Source organism: Diorhabda carinulata, chromosome 7 (assembly GCF_026250575.1).
Source record: "Diorhabda carinulata isolate Delta chromosome 7, icDioCari1.1, whole genome shotgun sequence".
NCBI classification, from domain to species: domain Eukaryota; kingdom Metazoa; phylum Arthropoda; class Insecta; order Coleoptera; family Chrysomelidae; genus Diorhabda; species Diorhabda carinulata.
In genome coordinates, this window is record NC_079466.1 from 3,552,092 (window position 1) to 3,575,577 (window position 23,486).

The following is a 23,486-nucleotide window of genomic DNA, read 5'->3' on the forward strand; positions in this document are numbered from 1 at the left end:
TAGTCTTTCTTCCTTTGCAATCTTTGCCAACCTGTCATCTGACATTCTGTCCACGTGGTCTCTCCATTCCCTTCGCTGATTTCTCGCCCATCCCACCACATTCTGGACGTCGCATATCTCCCTTATTTTATCATTTCTCATCTGGTCAAATAATGTGTGTCCCGCTATGGATCTCAGCTTAGGGATCATGTGTAGAAACACTGCAAGCTTAAGACAATCCAAAAGAAGAAGTTCAAGGAGCTCCTGGAGATTTTTATAAACGACATTAAGCCGGTGGTCTATCTCCTGACAGGTCATTGCCTCTTCAAAAACAACCTTAAGGCATGACAGAGGACAAAAACTGTAGATTCAGCAAGTAAGCCTTGAAAATAACAGAGAGTCTACTCTGGGTACCTCGACGAATTAATACTAACATTCAAATACCACAAATTCGGTGAGACTAAAATGCAGGGAAATGTTGGCTGCAGCTATTAAGACGGATTCCACATATGACAATTTTGAAGGTAAATTCATTATTTTTTTATTTTAGACTTGATTTAAATTTATATTGGGCCATCCAAGAAGTCTAAATATTTTATAGAAGCTCCAAATGACCCAAGGTTACATTTTGTTTTCAGGTTGTGCATCTGCGAAAGAATTGGCTGAAAAATTGGGAGAAGCAATATTCACAAAATTCAAAAATACCGTTATGCGATATAAAAACAGAATACGTTCCCAAATAGCTAATTTGAAGGACCTCAAAAATCCAACACTCAGATCTAATTACAGAATCGGTGCCATATCTGCTGGTAGATTAGCAGTAATGACAGCCGAATAAAGGGCCAACGATGAAGTCATGAAACTGAGTGAAAAATTCATGAAAAATTTGAAATATTTCAATTAATCAATATTTCAATGAAAGTCAATTTGAATATTGAATTTTGAATTCCATGAGTTTAAAAATTTTTACAAGCTTTAATAATATCAAAATCACCGGAAATCTTAATTAATTATTTCCCAGACGATGAATATATTCGAAAACTCAGAAAATATATTGAAGTTAGTCAACTTAAAAAAAAAGAAGTGCAAAGATATCGCAATAATTTTACATGAAAGCCTGTACCTTAATCTACTTTTCTACATAATTTCCGTGAATATTGAGGCACTTGTCATAACGTGGCACCAGTTTTTGAATACCCTCCTCATAAAATTCTGCCGCCTGACTTGTTAACCACTGTATCATAACTGTTTTGACTTCGTTATCGTCTTGAAGACACGCTGACCGCCCAGGTATTTCTTCAAGTGCAGGAACAAATGGTAGTCACTGGGCGCCAGATCAGGGCTGTAGGGAGGATGACATGGTCATGCAGCAAAACGATACCCTTACTAAACTTGCCACGTCTTTTGTTCTGGATTGCACGACGCAGATAGTTCAATGTCTCACAATAAGACGCTGCATTGATTGTCTCAATACGAGGCCGAAACTCCACTAGCAATACTCCTTTTCTCTCCCAAAAAACTGTGCACATGATTTTCCGGGTAAAAATTGTTTGCTTAAACTTCACTTTTTTCGGTGATGATCTCTCATAATGTTTTGTCCGTAAACTTCACAGATCTCACGATGAATATCGATCGGTTTTACGCCTTTAGCACTAAAAAAACGTATAACAGCCCGTACTTCACAATCGACGGGACTCAATATTTTTGAGGCATCTTAAACACTCAATAAACAACGTACGCAATGAAGAATCAGACTGTAAAGGCGTCAGTGCGTAGACAAGAGATTTAGGTAACCAGCGCGCATGTGCGGAACGCCGACCTTGGGGCTGCGGCGGCGGAATCGCAAAACGGTACTTACTTAAAATATATATATATATATATATATATATATATATATATTACTTATCCTTTCTGTAATTTAAATATAAAATTTTACAGGAAGCTTTCAAATATTAAGACAAAGAAAGGATTTCCAAATTTTTTGAAATGAGAATGTAAATACTTTTCCTTGGAAATTTTCATTATGATTGTATAATTTGTGAATACTCGACGGAATATTAACCACTAGTTATAGAAACTATGATAACTTCACATAACAAGTACCTAAATATAAAATAGGCGTACGAAGAATTCTAATATAGAATTAACGCGCTAGGTTATAATTAATTCGATACCAGGTATTAGCTGCACCACTTTTAAATTGAAAAGGTCTTTATTATATTGAATTGCATACTATTATTAACATGAAAGTGTGTGAGTTATCTTTCACAAAATGTTTGTATACGTTACAAATGATTGCTAAAAAACTGTTAATTTTAGCATTCAACAGAAATAGTAACTAATGGAGAAGTGGTGAAAAGATGGTAACGGAAAATACAGTGAAATATAGAAAACTGCAATATCTTGACCTATCAGGATTGATACATTCAATGTAAGGTATATACAGTGGGATAAGAAGAAAATTATTTATAAAAAAATAATGATTATTTGCACAAAAAATAGGCCAAACAATTTATGTAATATTTTTCTTCATCTTCGAAGAAAATAATGATTATCTAGAATTATTATTAAGTACCGTAGCTAACGTTCCCTGGAAGAGGACTAACTTTGTGCAATGCTCAGATGATACAACTATCCATACAATACTGATTTACCTTCGAAAAGAAGTTGCTCGTTAGTAAATTCTTTAGTATATCTTTCGCTATGTCGGCGTCACATTATCCGAAAATAAAATAGTGTTTCCTTGCTTAATTCAGTCAGAGATTCAAAAAGATAATTCAGCATCATGAAGTGAGCTTCTACAGCAATTTTTACAATTTTCAATTGAAGAAAACGAATGTTTATTCAAGATAAACGGAAAATTATATCTTAAAAATAATATTGTCCATCTTATCGCTGACCATCTAAAAATTTTTTCCAATATTGGGAGTATTGTTCGTGGTTTATTTGCTTGGACTAGACTTTCAAGAAAATTTAAGGAAATAAATTAAACGGGGATAGGGCGGGCCATGGAATACCTTCTATGCATGAGATCAGTTTGTTCGGGAGCATTTCTTTAACCACAGGGAAGCTCTCGTTGGATATATAACATGTTTCGCCATCTTACTGCATGAATGTATGGTCTTTTCTCTATCTGCTAGCCTTGTAGAAAAGTACGGACCAACTATGCTTTTTAAAGATATATTGCCGTCCAAACCGTCACTCTTGGAGAATATGGAAGAGTTTTCATTGAAGGCTCTGTCTACTCCAAAATCTCAATTATGTTTGTCCATGAATGTGAAAGTGAAGTGAACTTCGACCGAGATGAAAATATTATAGAAGTTGCCAAAACGCTCGAATTTTCTTCTCAAAATTATACCATGTTTTAATAACTCTTGCATTCAATTGATCTTCAAAGATGCAGTATTAAGTTTAACTTCAATATTCGAGGCAAAGTTGTTCAAGACATTGTCAAAGTATCTGGACAATTGCGCGTATACAACCATGTATCGTCCCGCACAGCTGTATATTTGCACTAGTACTAACTGCTAGTAATAATGTAAAAAACATTGTTTGTGTAAAATAATTTTGCACAGAGAATTATTGGTTCTCCCCTAAAGCTAACCTAAATATCCAAAAAGCGGAGGATCTAGCAAGAAACCCAACCTCTCTTTCAAACACTAGACTGGTTACAAAAGTACAAAAATTTATTGTCTACCGTGTATTGGTCAAACTGTAATGAAAGTGACTATTTAGAGCCGCAGTACTTTACCCCAATTCGGAACCAGGTATTTCATACTGATTTTTTCGTACTCAAAACAGTAAAATTTAGCGTATTAGCGTTGACCCGAATATCTTTTTCAGCTACAACGACTGGAATTGTCCAACGAATTGGACAATTGAGACAAATTAATAAAGAGGTTTGGAATAAAAAAAAAACAAAAAAGTAGTAACACGTAACTGCAATGGGAATTAAAATAGTATAGGATAATATGGGTAATGAAATTTACTTTTGTGGAATCAAATAATAATTGGAATTCCAAGATTTTCTACTCAAAAAAGAGCTCAGAACCCTCCGAATATTATTGAAGAGGCATACTCAAAAGACAATGATTTTTTCGAAGAATTGTTGATCCTATTAATTTTTTAAAATTATAACGAGTATTTTCATGGAACCTATTTCAATATTTTTAACATCACTACATAATCTTACTAAACAGCAATTAGAATCCAATAATTCAGTTGAATGAATGATTCACGTACACGAAAACACCATAGCAGGAAAATGGTCTGGCAATCCACTGCGTCCATCAGAAATATCTCTAAACAGGTGGCCAATAACCATAAACGTTATTATAACGCGACCCGTTTCTACACAAATGAGTCGAAATTACGACCCACTGTGCGCTGGTAAACACTCTATTACGAGCCAATTCCCTCTACTTGCGGAACAATTGTTGGTTCGGTATCGTCAGAACTCTTTCGTCGACAGAATAGAAAGGAATAAAATAGACCTTCCCTGAAGTATAATTAAGGCTTTCTTATCACTTATCATACGACCGGTAGATATTTTGGAAGGTGCCTCTCTCACTATCGCTTCGAACTATACAGGATTGTTCTAATGGTTTTCATTCAATTCAAAATAAAATTTGTTAATATAATTACAGTATTTCTACAAATAAAAATCACATAATGTAGGAAAAGACATGATGTTATATTTCCAACCAAAGAAATCGATGCGACACGCGACAATTTTGACTCTAATAGAATATCACTCTTCCATTAACGTTATCAAAACGTTATATAAAGTAAAAAATGAATTTGAACAATTGTATGATATGATTTTGAGATATGAATTAGAGAAATTTAATTTACGTTGCTAAAACGATCTTATACGTTTATGGTTTGAGCTAGGTACATTCAAATATTCAGAGTATTCCGAAACTTAATGCCGAATATTCGGGAGTGAGTGAATATTTCAGACACGACGATTTATAAGCCTTTAAAGATTTGGAATAAGAACTTATATTTAAGTATATTTTCTAAATTATACATTCGAACATTATGAATTTTTATTGGATGATTACGTATATTCATAGTATGTGTTTGCCGGAATATATAATTTCATACTACTATCTGAAGGCCAGGGACGTAGATGTAGATTTTTAGATCTTTGTACATGCCAAGGAATCTGTACGCTATAAAGAAACATTCTGAAGAAAATTATCATAATTTGTAATTATTTATTGAAATTACTTACAATAAATAAGACCAAAAAAACTATAAATGGGCATCTTGAATTTGAACACACTTCCGGAGTCTACGGAGGATATTTCTTTGAACTTGGAAGAGCATTCCAAGATTTTGTTTTATTCCGTCATTTCGTTTCTTGTGTTCACGGGTGTTGCATATACCAGAATTTTAATACAATAATAATTTATAATATCTCCAGAAAAATGAATCTATTGTATTCAATTCAAAGTACCGTGGTGGCCACGCAAATGGACCCCCCTGGACATTACACCTATTAGGAAAAATGCTATTAAGATGATTTTTCACTTCATTTAGAAAGTGGGGAGGGGCTCAATCGTACGTGACCCACCCATATCACATAACATGGGTGGGAAATCATTTTGGAGAATATGGCTGACCATACAGATTATTATCAAAAAAATATCAGCCTGTTGCCTTGCCACACATTAACACAAAATCAATGTTGATTCTGTTTGATTCTTTATTTAAATTATACCATGAGGATTTTTATTTGTCTATAAGTGTAAATTATGCGAATTAATAAAACCAGCTTCCTCAGTAAACAGTACTTTTCCAACTAATGTATCTTCAACTCGTTGCTTATCAAGAAACCAAAGAGCGTAGGCCAGTTTTGCTGGATAATCCTCTACTTCCATGACATGCACTTTTTAGATGTGAAAGGGTTAAAAAGTTTCTCCTGGAGAATCCTATGTATAGGATTTTTGTAGAAAAACCTGTGCTTCGATCAACCCTAACAAAAGTTCTACAGTCGGGTATAATTCTACCTGGAAAGCGTTCAGTATACAACTGTCTGGCTTCTGACGAGTTACCAGAAGCCAAACCCTACATCAAATGTATGTTTGTATATTCACTAAAGGTAAATTCTACCATAATGAAACTTTCAAAACGATATGACAGGTTTTGAAAAGATTGACAGCAAACTCACATTAACAAATTAAGTCGCTTGCAATTGTTAACTGAATATCACGTAGTGGCTTATTTGACAGTAGTCTACTAGATAGAAAATAATTATTAATCTCTTTCAAGTTTTTCCTCATGCCAGTAATATAATACTCGATAGTATGTAGTAGAAATGCTTATTTATTTCTTAGCCCCCCAAGAAAGGTTTGATTGTGTTTTCATACCTCCCGTAAGTATTTTCAATGAATAATAACAATTTATAAATCCCTTGGGATCTATAAAGATTTAGAAATCCACATCTCCTAAACCACAAATTTTATTACTAGTATTTTTGTTAAAAAATTGATCGCAAAATTCATTTTTGCTATCTTTAGATTGTATAGGTTGTCCCTGTGAAAGTTTAAATCCGTTTAAACGGATTGTTAACCATTGGGCATGGCCTCCAAAGAGTAGTGTAGAATCATTTCTTGCGTCAAATACATCACATGGAGATATGTAATTATTGGCAGATTTACAGATTTGCTACCTGTAGGTTATTAATCTCTTGCTGCTTCTACTGACTACTGAAATTCGATACCTTAGTTAATATTATTTACCAGAAAAAAAAATTCAAATTTATAATTTGAAATTTTATGAAAAGTTTATGTATGAGATACTTGATTAGGTATTTTCACGGCAAAGAAGTATTTGATGGACATTATCATAAGTAAAGAAAATTTCAATCATCTTCTTCTTATTCATACATATTTTTGTTACCTTTTGAATTCACAAAACACGATTATACATTATCTAAACAACTCTTACTCCTCTAAATAGGACCATTTTAATCGACCGTTTTATTGAGGTGGTCAAAACATTCATAAAAGAACAATTATATACTATAAAACAACTATAAAACTATTTTGTTATACTCATAAGTCATCACTGAGTAATTGTATTAGTGAAGAATGAAATTACTTTTTACTTATCATTTGAAAGAATTTGAAACATTGAAAGATGTTTAATGGTGCATGTAAGGTGAATAATATAATAATATGAATGAAAATATTATTAATCCTGAAATGATGTTAAAGACAGAAAGACGACAAGTATTTTACCAAAATTTACCAACAAAATCCACTTCATTGTGAAACCTTTATTCCAATAAAAGACTACCCTCCATTGAATGTAAGCAACTTCAACTATTCCTATAATTCTGCCAAACAAGAAAATTAATATTTTTATGCCGTTAATGACTCTCATCAGCATCAATGGAAAATTTCCAGAAAATGGTTCTGAACAAGTAAAAAAATGAATAATCCTTTGTCAACGGCAACGACCCAAGCAAGATCATATTTGTGTCATGTAATATTTTCTGTGATTTGATAAAACACTTTACAAATTAGTTAAACAGTGTTGTTGTCTTGTATTATTTATAAATCATGCATGAAAACACCAACCATACATTATTTTGATTTCCTGATTTCAGTTATTTTCTCATGAAACAAAGCGGTAAGGAGACTCAAATGAGACTTATATGAGTAATTGAAACACCTAATTTATGTGTTAAACTATTTTCTATTATCTTCTGTGCCTCTTAAACTACAGAATGTAAATATGAATGCAGAACAAGGTTTTCCATATTCATAAAATCCAATCGGTATGAATAATGGTTGTTCGAAAATATACATATACATAACATGGGCGAAAGTTATTGTTTTAGTCAAAGCTAATCCATAAATATTGATGTTTACTGAAACTTTAGCAACTGGCATATTATTAATATATTCCAGACGATTGAGCAGTTGATCTTCATGACCATGATGCTAATACTTACCAGTCGCTACGATGTTTTGAATAATCAATTTACGAGCTTCAATAACTACGCTAATTTGTTTATTCCCATCGAATCTTATGAAGGTTATAAGAATAGTTGTATTATGTGATTAAGACTTCTTAAGATCGCTTAAACAGAAAGCAGATCCTATTTATAAACGAGGCGAAAAACGGTACTTGTAAACCTATTAAATGACTTAAACGATTTGCCCTGAAGTTCCTTAAAAGCAATAATAACGTAGTTTTATGAAATGTTGGGAATCAGATAGAATAAACGTTTATAAAACATAGATCGGTCACCGAAATGTGTACTCCAAATTATATTTTAAACCCCATAATATCTCTTTAGTCATATAAATATTTATGATACAATTGGTTAATAAAAAGGTAACCTGTGGGATCCTTCCAAGTAAGAAAAGCTTTTCTCATTCGAATAATTTGTTGCTGGTGTATCTAGCGTTGCCAGGCGTCCGGATAAAGCGACTCATAGTTAGGCTTTCCGATTGCATGTACGGCTAAAGCTCATGGTGTCCCGTTTTTGTTAGGCTTTTTATATTTCACAAACGAACGAGCGCCGAGCGTGGTCGAGTCGACTGTCGGTCACTCCAGCCGTTGGTAGTCCTGTAAATATTTTGATCAAATGCAAAACCCTAGTTTCCACACAAGAAGTCTGTTTTAAATCGATGAGTAGTCAATATTGCTTTTCAGAATTCTTGGTCAGTATCACTTTTCTATCCTAGGACATAACACAAACGTTGAAAAAGTTTTTTCCTTGATAGATCAAAAGAACACAAAAGATGTTGACACTGTAGCTAAAATTTTGGTTATATACTTTGATTTAAAACATTTGACGGGTAAGGATTTTTACAGTTGCAGGCTTCTGCCAATAAAAAATTAAATAATTATTTTCAATGTTTAACTTAAATAGAAGAAGTTTGTTTGGATTAGATTGTTTTTTATTTTGTTTTGGAAAGTAGCAGCAAATAAATAAGACACATTTATGCAATTGCATTTCATTAAAAATTGATATTAAAAAAATTGATAAATGTTTATCTAGATTTTAATTTTGAATGAAATATTAATAATAAGATATTTAGACTGATTTGGCATTCGAATTTATTTATATTTCATTAAAATTTAACTAGATTTATAGTAATAATAAGAAAAACTTGATTTTCAACACAATTATTTTGTTTTATCTATTAATACTGAGACACACAATTCTGGGGTGTCTGGCCTTTTTACCAAAATGTCGGGCTAAACTGGATGGTTTGTCCCGGCTATACGGTTTGGCGATCTGGCAACCCTAGGTGTATCCGTAGCAATACAAAGTGTTATATGAAAGTATGAATAAATGTTTTCCAAATTGTCTTCACACAGGACCGAAGACAGACTAAGTAATGATCCAGGACTTAATTGTATCAAAATTCTCACAGGTTGAAAATAGCTTTGAACTAATCATTTTAATACATATTATCCAGGGCACCAATCGGTAGAACCGATGGTAACAACTGGGGTATGAGTCTATCTATGACAATGTATTAACTCTAAAGTAATCACTCACAGGAATCTTTAACGGCTGCTTTATTTCCTTTTCCTCTTGGTTTGAACAATATTTTTCTCCAATTTTATAAACCAAAATTAGATTTTTTGACCAATGAAAACGAAATTTGCCGCCTCTTGAAATCTGGTGCTACAGGCTACAGCCTATTGAGCTTGCTGGTAAATCCACCTCTGTATATAATATCCCTGTTAAACTGTGATAGCCTTTTGAGGTGAAAGTAGCAATAGTTAAAAGATAGTTAAAAATAATTTGATGCTTTTTCTATAAAATATGAAAATGTTAGCAGATACAAGTTACCTTCATTTTAATGTTAGTATTCTATTTCATTTTCAGATTTAGCAGTAGTGTCTACGCTTAGATCTATAACTACGGGTTCGATGGTAATTTCGATTCAATTATCAAGATTCCACGTACCTAATCCGCTCTTATTTTAATATACGAGTATATTCGATAGATTTTATTCACGCTTGTAAGGTTAAACTGTTACGGGCACCACCAAACATTTAAATCGAAAGTAACATTGTTCCTCGCTAATTAATTTTTATTGGAGCCCATTTAAGCTCTAGTGGTAGGATAACAATCGAAGTTGAATTACGTCTTGTTCTCATGCCAGTTCAACCCATACATATTTCGTATATTTATCTAGGGCCATCGTTCTAAGTTTAGTAATTCGATTTTCAAAATTAGTTTATTGAATTTGATATTTTTATTTGCAAGCCAATCTGCAATTTGAGCTTTTCTCTGTAGGGCGGTTCTACATATCGGTTGTGGTATGGAGTGCTAGAGTGCTATCCATATAACAGGTGGTAGCTCGATTTTTAAGAGATAAAAGCTTTTTTTATAATGTTCCACATCGATTTCCACATGCTAATCAACATTTTTTAAACCTATCTTAACAAATCCTAAGTTACTACCAACATGTGTTCTTAAAGGTATATTTCTTTTCCAGATCTAGTTTTTAAAATTTCTTCAAGACGTGATGTTTTCTTTAAATATTTATATCCTTCGAAATGTTTGTTTTAGTATGTCCTTCACTCAACCAAGTTTCATCTGTATAATATATTTGTCTACTCCCTTCTCAAAACTCTACTATTTCTTTCAGATAAATTTCCAATAGAGTACTGTTCCTCTTTCTCATCAAACTAGAAACAAAGCACGTCTAGATCTTTTTCGACAGATTTTCGTCAGACTGGAAAGAGAAAACAATTTTCTTAACAGTTGTTATTCCTTATTAATAAAAAATTCACGACTAGTAAGCTGTGTGCTTTTGTCATTAAATTTGCTTCATTCCTTTAGTCAAAGCCTCCGAAGTATCAATATCGATTGTTTTATCTCTTGTTTCAATTATTTTATACACACTAGTTTCAGAAACACAGCACAACATTTTGGACGACCACTAAATTTATCCTGTAGAGAAGTGCGACCACGATTTACCCATACCAAAAAAAGGGAAAAAGACGGTTTCCGATTGCGTTACTCCCAGTCATTGCCAAGGTCATGAAAAAGTCGTTAACTAGCAAATCTTGAGATATCTAGAGTCTAGTAACATCTTCAGCGACCAACAATACTGCTTCCGTAAATATAGATCAACCGGGGACCTTCTCACTTATCCTCTAGCTGTGTATCCTCAAAAACCTATCCTTCCAAGTCGCTATCGATGGACAAGCCTCATAAATATTTGAGGTCATCTCTGGTGTTCCCCAGGGATAATTCTTGTCACCCACTCTTTTTTTCCTGTATATCAATGATGTACTCGACAAAACTACAAACCCGATCGACAGACAGACGTGGCTCATGAGCACCGAGTTCGCCTGCAGACGCCTAGAATCGGCTACCCGAGCACTATAACCTACAGAAGTTCAAGATCAATATCCACAGTCATCTCCACACGGTAGACACTACTTGAATTACTCGAGAGGAAAAGGGCTCGAACTCCTTTTGCTTTCTTTTTACATAAAAAAATGAATTCGGAAAATCAGTGAATCACTGTGGATCGAGATGGTCTTTCATCACCAAAAGTAGGAGCGAATTGATCGGCACACTGCTGTTTATTTAATTCACGTCAAAAATCATAGAAAATTATCGCACGTAAATGTTCGCGATTCAATTGCATATTTTGACCTAGATGATTATTTCAAGTATCGGTAAACAATTCATATAGTACTTGTACAACAATACGTTATGAGTACTTTGCCATTAAAAACGTTAAATTTCATGATGACTATGTCAGATTTGACATATTCACATAAAGAGATTATAATGAAACATGAAGTACTTTTTTCACAATATAATAATTTTATTGCATTTAATTCCAAGAAAAATGCAAATGGTTTAGTAAACCTTATGGAACATATAGAACTTTCCAAATGAATTAAAAGCCCAGTAAAATACAAAAGGTTGTATTTAGGTGGGTATAATAACACTTAAAAAAAATACTGAACAATATCACCCCTGTTGAATTTCAATTTGAAGCCTGTTTATAAAGATGGATCCATCAATTTTTTACAGAATACTGGAATTCCAGCGAGCTTCTATTCAGAGTGAAATCCTTGAAATTCGGCATAAACATTTATTTGAATTGATAATAAAATTTTCTAGTTTCACCAAAGTGAAAACTACCAACGTATTTTCTTGCAAATATTGTCATAATACGAAATATTGAAAAAAAAAACATTCATAATTTTTCCGAGTAATTGCGCTGTATTAAAACAATAAAGTGTGCACTTATATAACTATTAAGTTCTAACCCCATTGAATACAAACAGGTGGCAGGTCGTTAAGAAATCAGTGCAATATCTAGATCTCATAAAATAACAGCGTTGAAGTAATAGTCTGCATTTATCCCTCATAAAATCCACTGGAAGTGTGTAATACACCACGTCACATAAAGTTAATCTCTACGACCTCAGCCAAGTCGTGACAGACGTTCAGCGAGTTAGAAAAAGACAGAGAACGTCATAAGCGTCAAACAGTAGTGTCGTAAAGTTAATACCAAAAAGTAGTCAAGCCAAAAAAGGCGAATTCACAGGGTTTGATTAGCCCGTTATGCATTACTACATAATTAACTATTTTTAAAAATAGTTTCAGGTTTAACATTGTTTATTAGATAATATAGTACTAATAAGAATAATTAATTAATTAAAATCAGTCAGTTTGATGTATAACAACATAAATATACCTGGTGATATATTTTGAATGTAATTCATCTAAGTGTGATTTTAGATAATGTATGCAAATAGAGAGGAGGTGTGGGTATGCTTAGAAAAGATGGAAATGCAAACAATAGTATTAAAAGTAGTGAAAATTAAATAATATAAGAAACTGAAGAGATTAAATAGAAATATTTTAGAGGAGCAGTATCGTCATATCAAGTAACATCCATCATAGAAGACGAGAAGATAGACGCAGAATTGACAAAGTCAATGAATCAACAATATTATACCAAATAAATAATTATATAACTATTTCAGTAATAATTATATGCAATATAGAATTGGGTGTTTCAGATAAAGCATGCAAGCAAAAACCAGTAATGATAAACAACAACATGGAAGAGAACATGGAGACTCAATCTGAAGCCGAAGAAGGCATAAGGAGAAAAAGAAAATCAATCACAAATTATATGATGATTTAGATATGATTGAAGTATAGTTTGGATTTATTCAAAAAGCGGATTAGATCTCGATTTCCAAATCTACCTATATACCATATTAGAATTTTTTTGCGAATTACGAATAAACTCGGCTATAGATATAGATATATCGTCGAATCCACAAGTCAAAACGATATGAATCATTAGCTAAATTACATATGATATAAAGGACTAATAGATAAAAACTATACACTTTTAACAATGGTTTGGCTTTTTATTTATGAATATGAGGCTTCAAACGAGAAAGATTTGGATTGACGGACATATTGTTGTCAGGGGATGTTTTGTTTAAAAGCTATGAAAAAATAGTATCTGTAGTTCGTTTTTACAAGAAGTATGTACGTTCATTTATAAATTTTCAACCACTCAATTATTGAGATGATAGTGAACATGTTTATTTAGGTATTCCATCTGACATTTAGGTACATATAAAGCAGTGATGCAACAAGCACGCACACTTTCCTTATTCCTTACGTATTTTATTCAGTAATACTATTAATGTAGTCACAGTGAAACAATTAGTGATTCATTTGACAAAAGTAATTCACCATAAGATATAAAATCATAATAACATCAAAACATATTTTAATTTGACTCTTGCAGATTCTTAATCTAGTTATTTGTCAACATTTATCCTACCCATGATTTTGTCTGTGCTTACTAGGTTGAATGTATGGTTTTTTTTTTGGTGGTACGTGTTACCGGTCGAGATATTCCAAATTTCGTTTAATGATACTCTATATGCACTACGTCTGGCCCGCCATTCTAATTCCTCTTCTGGATTATTGGTCTAATAATGTATGGTGTGGTATCCTGATTATAGCGAAAATATGAGGAAAATACATTGAAACTGAGTTTCCAAATCAATCATTTCTTAGAAACTTCATGAAGATTCTTCTGAAAATTTCAAACCAAATCGATCATTGTGAAAAAATTTCACAGGTAACTCATTTACCAGAACCTTTGATACATTTGGAAAACAGATTAAAAATAGGCGTGCTTTAATGGAACATAACAGAGATATAATCCTTCGAAAATGGTTTCCCCCTAGAACGATATACATTGAATAATCTTCTTCTTGAGCTCTTTTTGCCCTTTCGTGCATCAAAGTATTGAGATGTTTGTTTTAATTCTTCTATTGTTTTTATCATCTCGGACTAGGACTATCTCCTTGTTTTTGTCTATCGTAAAACCTCTAAATCTTAGCTTCGTCGACGTTCTCCGTCTATTTGAACTTTTCCTCTTACTTACATTGATTTTTTTAGCTCTGTTATGTTTTTACTGATACCTATTTTCCTTATAATATCCCATAACAGTTTTATTTCTATTGCTTCGAATGCAGCTGTCAAATCGATAAGTATAATATGCATATTGCTCTGTAGTATTTACATATTGGGTTATCTAATTTTTTATTTAGTGGTATCAATTGGTAGCTAGGTATTCTATCCCATATTGAATAATCAATTTAGCAAAAAAAGATTTTTGCAGGAATCAACTACCCTGTCAGTTTATTACATCGTGAATAGACTGTAAGTAAGTGCCTTGAACGCTTATAATTGGTGTTACCTATATCTGCCCATTTTACTAAAAGTCATAAGTACCTTGAAGGAGTAATACTAACACATCTTGAGAAGTGGGAAGAGGAAGAACCCAGAAAAATAGTCTATTATGAGAGGAGGCTAAGTATTTTGGAAGCAGAGTAATGAGTTGTAGAGTCCTATACAAAATATCTTCTAGGTATACGTGCAGAGTGGCTGAATAGCCAAAAAAACTTCCCAAACAATCTACATCTATCTGTATTAAGATTCTTAACCACTCAACAACTTTTATTGGAGGTAATAAGGATAAGAGGGTCGTGGTCGAAAACGCAAACTTGGTAGTTGTTGGAACTGTCTTGAAAATAAACTGAAAATACTCAAATATGTGTTATAATGAATTCATTTTCTTCCAAATAATCACATAATCATTGTTTGCTCTGTATATCAGCCCAAAACTCTCAAAAAAACATCATATTTATAAGAACTACATTAAAGTTGTTAACAATCATTTATCCTCTAACGACGAATCTTCACTTCCGCTCCAGTAGTGGCTTTACTTATCTTCTAACATTGTATTTTATATATTTATATTAAATAAAGAGTGATTTTTTTGCTGGTATCTTTTTGGCAACACTGTTTTTGACAGATCACGCGTGAATCTTGTCTTGTGTCATTGTCAAACTTGTTCAGTTTTTTCTATAATTTAATCACGAATCGACTTACGAACGATCAACGCTTGCAACGCTATTCGGAAACTTGTGACTAAATTTCGTACCCAGTTTACACTATTGGACATTAAACCACTAACACGCAAACGTACAGCGAGGAGCGAAGAAATTATTGCGGCTGTATCCGCCAGTGTTTCTGATGATCGTGAAATGTCGATTCGCCGCCGCCGAAAGGATTTGGATGTAAAACCTTACCTTGCTGGTGCAAGAATTGCATCTCCCATGAACATTTAGTGAATAAGCGCTGGGATAGTTGGAGTGAGATCTACTTTTTTATCGAAAAATTGTGTTCAGCGACGAAGCTCATTCCTGGTTGAATTGAACGTCAACAAGCAAAATTGCCGCATCTAAAGTGAAGTTTAGCCATAAACGTTGCAAGAGCTACCAATTCATCCCGAAAAAGTCATTGTTTGGCGTGGATTATGAGCTGGTGGCATCATCGGGCCGTACTTCTTCAAAAGCAACGAAGGCCGGAACGTTACTGTGAATGGCGAGCGCTACCATGTGATGATTGACGATTTTTTTGCTCAGAATGGAAGAATTGGACATGCCTGACATGTAGTTTTAAAAAGACAGTGTCACATATCACACAGCACGCGAAACAATGGCCAAATTGAAAGGCGCCTTCGGTGAACAGTTCATTGTAACTGCTTCTTGTAGTTTTTTTCAAAATAAAATCCTATACTTCTTAAAAAATAAAAAATTTTCAATTATTGAGGAGATGTTTGACAGAAAGAATAGCGATGATGACATAAAAGAAGTTGTGAACGGAACGCAGCTATATATGTAAAATTTTTATGTACGGTATTAAAGTGTTTCCACGTTTAATTTATACAGAAGTTTCTCAATAATTATGAATGTCTTGGATCACTACATAATTAAACTGAGAAATTTTGCACCAAAGCTGGAGTCCCTACAAACCTTTCGTATACCGATAGTTTTATATAACAGTTAATCAGTATTAGTATGTATTATTTGTTAGCCGCTACCAAATCGGTGTAATGTGCTTACTTTTATACATACTGATTAAACTATCGGTCGATAAAAAGTCTATCGTCTTTGGGGGTTCTGAAGCGCTTCTAATGACAAACAATGTGAATACATAACTCATGTTACAGCAGGTAGATGACAAAAATTTTAAAATATGAATCGAGAATGTCCTTTTTTCATTTTTTAAGAAGGTCAATCGGTACTATTTTCATATTCTTAGAAATCCTTATATCTTCTCAAATAATATACCAATTTTTGACCTCGAAAAAACTATTGTCGGTAAAGAAACGAACCTCAAAATTTATTCTTTTGCAATTTGTATACAGATGTGTAACAGTTAGTTTCTACCCACGTCGTCCGATACATTTTTTATGTTGATATTCCGGAAAAAAATCAAATTTATTCCATTATTTCTTAAGTCTAACAAATGTTTTATAAATACGTGTCTATAGAAGGTCTTTGCATACGCCAAGTCAACCAAATATATAGACCAAAATTAATCGATATAAATGAACCTACCTTATTTTGGAATATACATGATGAAAACGGTTATAATATTTCGCGTCTTCAGACATAAATAAAAAAAATAAATCTTCAATCGTTATCAGTATTTTTTTAAATACGAATCTCGGTTTTCCACATTATTTGATAACGCTTGTTTTCTGCATTACTTATAATAAATAATTCAAGTGTTGAATGAAATTAACAGTCTATTAAACCAAAGCTATTTCTTACAGTTGTTGATAATCTGCGGGGTTATACTTTTGAAATGTTCCCACAGGAAAGATTCATGTTTTCCAATCTATCTTCATCCAAAATGAGAATCCAGAAACCAGCTTCGGAAATACAAGTTTTCCTTATTATTTGGATCCAAATACTGCTTTGCTGTTAAAAATCCGTCCGGTTCATCCCAAAACAATGTTTGAACTTTTTCTCTTTTATTAACCTCACTACAAACGAGTGAAAAATATTTTGTTGCATCGTCTCTTATTTCTAGTCTCCCAGTTTTTGAGTCATCCCTCAAACTTCATTAAACTTTGAAACAACTCTGCTTACTGTGCTTCTAGTAATTGGAGGTTTTTCTTAAATAAGGCACATGCTTCTTCACGACTTCAAAGTAACCCCGTAAGCTACCATCATTAGAATTTCTATCTTTTCTCATCCAATAAAGGAGCCATAATAATAAACGTTGTACGTTTCAATAATTTTGTGCATTACTTTAAATATGGTGTCAAATTTTGATATCGCTTCTTCATTATAATTCAAAAACGGCTCAAACAATTTAACCTGATTACGATTACGTACTTAAGATTATTGGCATAGAATTTGGTTGAAATTAGTAACGTTTCTTTGCTGTTTTTAATTGACATATAAAATAATTTTTATAATGTTCATATATTTGAGCGATAGAGTCAACAAAAACGATTAATTTTTGTTTGTTTCGAAACTTTCTCATTTTCAAGGCAAACTAAAAAAAGTATAGTGGAAAGCAAAATCTTTCGAAATATTTAAATGATATTAACTATTAAAAAGCCTCTAGCTCATTTATAATCTTGTCGCTAATTACCTTAGTGGTAGATACGACCTACTGAACACACTGTTTACACTACCACAACACCAACACTCACAATTACACTGTCTTACGCGCATTTCGATAACGAAGTTATCGTCTTCAAAGAGTGAAGGTGAACTGTAAAAACTGTTTTTACGGTCACTGAAAATGATTGGTTATTGGTAATTACTTGGTTATTGAAAGGCACGTCAGACAGTGTAATTGTGAGTATAGGTGTAGTGGTAGTGTAAACAGTATGAATGTCACCAACGATTCCAAAAATTCCAAGGCAGTAACCACCTACTGCAAATAAAGAAAATAGTAATAATTACTGTTTCCTAATAAATATATTTAGATTGGAGATAGTTGGTACTAACTACCGACTATTACTACAAAAGTTCTACCTTACCCAATAAGATGTTGGTAGCCTAGACTGCGTTGAGTATTGTTGAAAGGCAAATGTACTTTTTGGAGAATCCAATACGTAGTTCTCGAACTAAGTTAGTACATATCGTTTCTTTGAAAAAGCGTTCTAATATTCGCAAACACTTCTCTTAACAGTGACAATGATTCTTCTCTATGCAGAAAAGATTTAGAAGATAGCATATTTGTTTCATTAAATATCTCTAGATACTATTTTTATTACTAATATCGCCACAATTTTTTAGCTTCGGCCTATGTAAAACCTTATCAAGAGGATTCTGTGGTTATTGTTTCTTTTATAGCTACGTTTTCTATTCCAAATGGTTTCGTTGAGGTATACTTCAATTGTGGTTTTCATTGGTTAGATGAAAACTTAATTAGGTAAAAAAATTATAATCACTTAATCACCACTTGTTTTTAGATATAATAAATTAGCTACCCTTGGTACGTAAGTTAGTAAAAACGAGTAATGGTAATTTTTCGAAGGTTATACATCATTTGAAAAAAGATCTATCCATTTAACGATAAATTACAAACCACGCCTCATTAGAAATTGTTTAAGATCTTGAGTTAAATTTTTCGTAGTGAACAGCTACTATCCCTCTGTAAACGAATCTCTTGTGTCGTCACCTGAACATTTTTGGCAAATTCAGAAAACAAATGTTTATATTGATCATAGTTCTCAAATTTGAATAAAAATTCATTTTTTCTATGCAAAACTAGTTGAGTTTGGAGGGATTTATTTTAGTTCCTACTTCCGCAGTTGCGGTTATACAGAATTTCTGACGATATAGATGGAGAAGCTGAAGAACTGAAAGAAAACAACAAATATGATATCAAAAATGTTACGATTTTAAATATTCCTTTGTTTGGAAGCCCACGACATCCCACTACATTCGAAAAATTGAATAAAACCTGGAAATTGATTCGAATTCTTCCTCGTCTATTTACATTTCAAATCAAAGTAAATTTTAGTAAATTTGTGATGATTTTATTCTTTATATTCGCTGGTAAGTCATTGTGCTCACAAAAATTCCAGTTATCTTTGTGGATTTCCTTTTGTTTTAAGCAAATTTGGTATGATAGTTTCCATATTTGGGGAACAGAACGAATAGAATAGAACTTATATTATAAAAAAATATAAATTCAGTTTTTTTAATGTTCTTCGTACTCCTTCCTTCTTCAACAATTTCCATCGCTATTTCCATTTCCTTTCTCTTTTTATTTTTTCCCCACGGTTCTACACCTGCCAGATTGGGAGCTTCGACCAAAAGGATCCAACCACCAGACTACAAATTCAACTCACTCCAACAAATCGGAATCCAGTTGTGGGCTGCAACCATCTCGGATTTTGATAGATAAATCCCAGCCATATCTTCAATACATGTTGTGTTTATTATTTTTTCAATAAATTTATTTGTTGTTTTTTTATTGTTCTTAGCAATAAATATTAATTTGGATAATCGTATCCGGGGATAGTTTTAGATTATTCAATTTTTATATTTAATTTATTTCATGAGTTATTTCCAGCTTTTCCGCCTTTTTTTATTAATTGTTAACGTCGTTCGTTAAAAAGCTGGTGGCGTCCAATTTAATATCAATTGTTCACCCCATCTGAGTGCCAGTTATTTATATACTATAGCTGACGCCGAATATAACTTTCTGAGGAAGAGTCTCCTGTCGGAGAATTTAAAGTTATAACGTTTAACAATTCACGTCTTTTTGACCACAGTGTATTCAATTTGATACACGTGGTATTTCATTATATAAAATAACACATTTAAGATCAAAGAGTAATTGCTTTGTTGAAATACTATGAATTTTTAAGCGAAGAACTATCACATTTACATTACAAATTCGTAACCTAGTAACACGACCAGCATGTTAAAGAGGAAACATTTCTAGTTCCAAAAAATAGTTGGTCTGATATACTTTAACTACAATAGTAAATTAAAGCTTTTATCGAGTACTGTAAAGCAACTTACTCATTTTGAAATTTAATAAAATAAAAAGAAATGTAAATGTAAAAGTGAATCTATATCATATATATCTATAATATTTTAACTGTTCGTGGGAATCTTTTTTCTCTTAATCGACTTTGCTGGAGTTACTTACCGACAAACAATCGACTGCTTACACGGTAATATGCACAGCGCAACATTGACATGGATACGGTGTGCAAGTTGAATAGCGATGATCACTAAAACACTCGTACACCTCAAGAAAGAAAGGTTGTTCTACTTTCTTTCATTCTATGATTCTAACTGGAATATGTACCATAAAATTTGACATCATATAAGCAAGCAACTTTGCACTTATCTGGATGAAATCTGTTATTTTAACTAAACATTGAGAAATTGTTCCCTCATTGGTAAATTACTGATAATACAATAAGTTATGAATAATGAGTTATTGATTTTCTTAAAACAAGATCGCTAATGAACCGATACAATTCAAATTAATTTTTACTGGGAAATCATCTAACACATAATTACTAAATAATTATAATTTTCAAAATACTATTTCATCAAATATGTTTTTTTGGTTTTTGATACTGAAGAAAAATGTGGAAGAATATCTTTCAAAACTCAAATTTATATCACAAAAAACTTGATGCCATCATTTTTTTTATGCATAATTGGGTATGATTTTGAAGTTATTGGGCATTTCTCGAAATTGTGGAAGAAACTGGTGAATACTTGGAAAATTTGTTCCGACTGCCTCTATTAAGTAATGGGTAATTGTTTTGCCGAAGAGTTTGCAGCTGTTTAACAAATCAGATATCTGTTCGGGAATTCGCAAATTACCTTGTTGAATGGTACATTGCAGAAGATTCCCACTTTCCGCCCTATATATGCATGTGAAGTATTTCATTCAACATTTAATTTAGAGGTCAACCTGGACGCAACTAGTATAGACCCTTACAGGTCCGGTTGACCGCGGGACGCAACTAGTATGTACCAAAAGAAGCGATTCGATTTGAAGGTATCAATACTATAGTTGTAGATGCAATAATTCCAGGTATAAAGTATTCTTTATAGTGTCGTTTGTAATTTCCAAGACACTTTATCGATTTACAAACTCGCTTTCAAATCACAAACAAAATCGGAATAGTGATATAGTGATGAAAAATTTTCTTTTGGCCGAAGTAAGGAATGTGAATAAGGGCGTGATGCAACTCAGTATATATCAAACCTTGATTTTTGTCATTCAATTTTGGAGCAGAAAAAAATTAGTACGAAATATTCTTATCTAGAAGTCAATATGTTAAAAAGTTCATTCATTGAAGTACCTAAATTACATATTAAAAAATGTTTAAAAAAATTGTTTCTATCTAATTAATTTCGTTTCGGTTAGCAACATCAATATATTATTGTAAAGAATGTGTTCATAGAACAACTAAGATTATATGAAAGAAAAATAATTTGGTAAAATCCACGGACCAATGGAAGTTGAAAATAATGAGCAACTAGTATGCATGAACTTTGAGGGAAGATCAAGAAGTAGATAGATAGGCAGATATAGGAAGTATGAAAAGTCGAGAAGAGATGAAGAACAGAAATAAAAGGAAACGCTGCAAAAACATGTAATAACTTGTAAATAAGTGAGAATAGAATGTGGAGCTGATTTCTCACAAAATATATAGTCAAAATAAATCAATTTGTGCGGCTACAATTTATGGCCTGGTATAAAAAAAATAGTTTCAATTTATTTGATTATATATCATTTTTATCAGCTCTTCATATGGCTATTAAAATACGACAGTTGGGTGAAAGGTCATTGAAGTGAGCTACGGTAGTGACATTCGAAAGAGTGAAAAATATACATTATTCCAATTTGCAAAAACAACAAAGTCAAAGAAGATTTTGGAACCAAAACAACAAGATTAACACTAATTGAATCAATCCTAAGTGGCTTCCGAAAAGGAATAAGTTTAGAAATATGTTTTAAAAAAGGAATAAGCCTAGGGTATTATAGAAAATTATGGACTAAGAGAAGCAGAAATAGATTTGATACATAAATAACGAAAAACAGTTTAATTGAAGCTTTTCACCATTAGTCCAGATGTAAGCAAATATTCAATCACATAAGAATGTAGTTTAATATCCAACGTGTCTCCTCAAATTTTTTTTATAATAAAATATTTGATTTTTGAACACCTGTAACATGCACATGAAAGAAATTGACACAATGAGGCTCTCTAAATAAGCTAAATAATTGAAAGTTGTTGCTACAATACAGCGATAGTCGAAACGTTGCTTTTTAAATGAAAATTTTTTTATATACGTTGAATTATGAGAACAACTATGGAACTTATAGATAATGATACGAGCGTTGCTAGTTAAGTTTTGAGATAAGTTTTGACAAATAAAAACAAATATTCATTTTTTTCAAAATATTCTTTGTTAAGATTAATACATTTTTGCATGCGTTTGAACCAATTGTCGAAGCCTTTCTGATTGAAGCACCGCCAAACCATGTAATTTGAACTCATAAACCGTTTCTTCTGTTATACTGCGGATAACCCATCGATGTTTTGACTGTTAGAACATGTTTTTGTTTGTACTTATGTGTGAGAGCTCGCATGATTTGTTCGTCGGTAATTGGTTTCTTGATTTTTCTTCTGGCAAACAAATGCTGATGTACCATTAAGAATTAACTGTTCTACGTTAATCTAATGGAACGCTGGCGACATTTTCTTTGCACGCTACAAAGCTTTTCTTTTAAGCGATTGTCCAATCCTGAGGCATTGACAGTCAAAAGTTCATGCATTATTGAATGTATGTGAGTGAAACTAATGCCCACGTATGTCTCGGTATGTCACATGACGATCTTGCAATATCAGTTTATGTACAGCATCGATATTTTCTGGTACCACAGGTGATTATGGACGACCGTCACGAAACTCCTCCTTTACCGAAGTGCGACAACGATTGAATTAGGAAAACTAGCAAAACACGGAAATCCAAGATTGTATTTCATCACCAATAGTCGAATCGAGTTGAACACTGCTATTGGTTTAATCCACGTCGAAAGTCATATGATGGTAAGGTCAGATTTGAGATATTCACATCACATATCTCAAAACTTG

The 23,486-nt window shown here is 32.6% G+C and overlaps 1 protein-coding gene across 2 annotated transcripts in view; it reads right to left on the bottom strand.

Moving 5' to 3' along the window:
• LOC130896290 (homeotic protein antennapedia-like) overlaps window positions 1-23,486 on the bottom strand; it is a 414,695-nt gene that overhangs the window by 387,263 nt on the left and 3,946 nt on the right. The gene's annotated exons all lie outside the window — the stretch shown is intronic.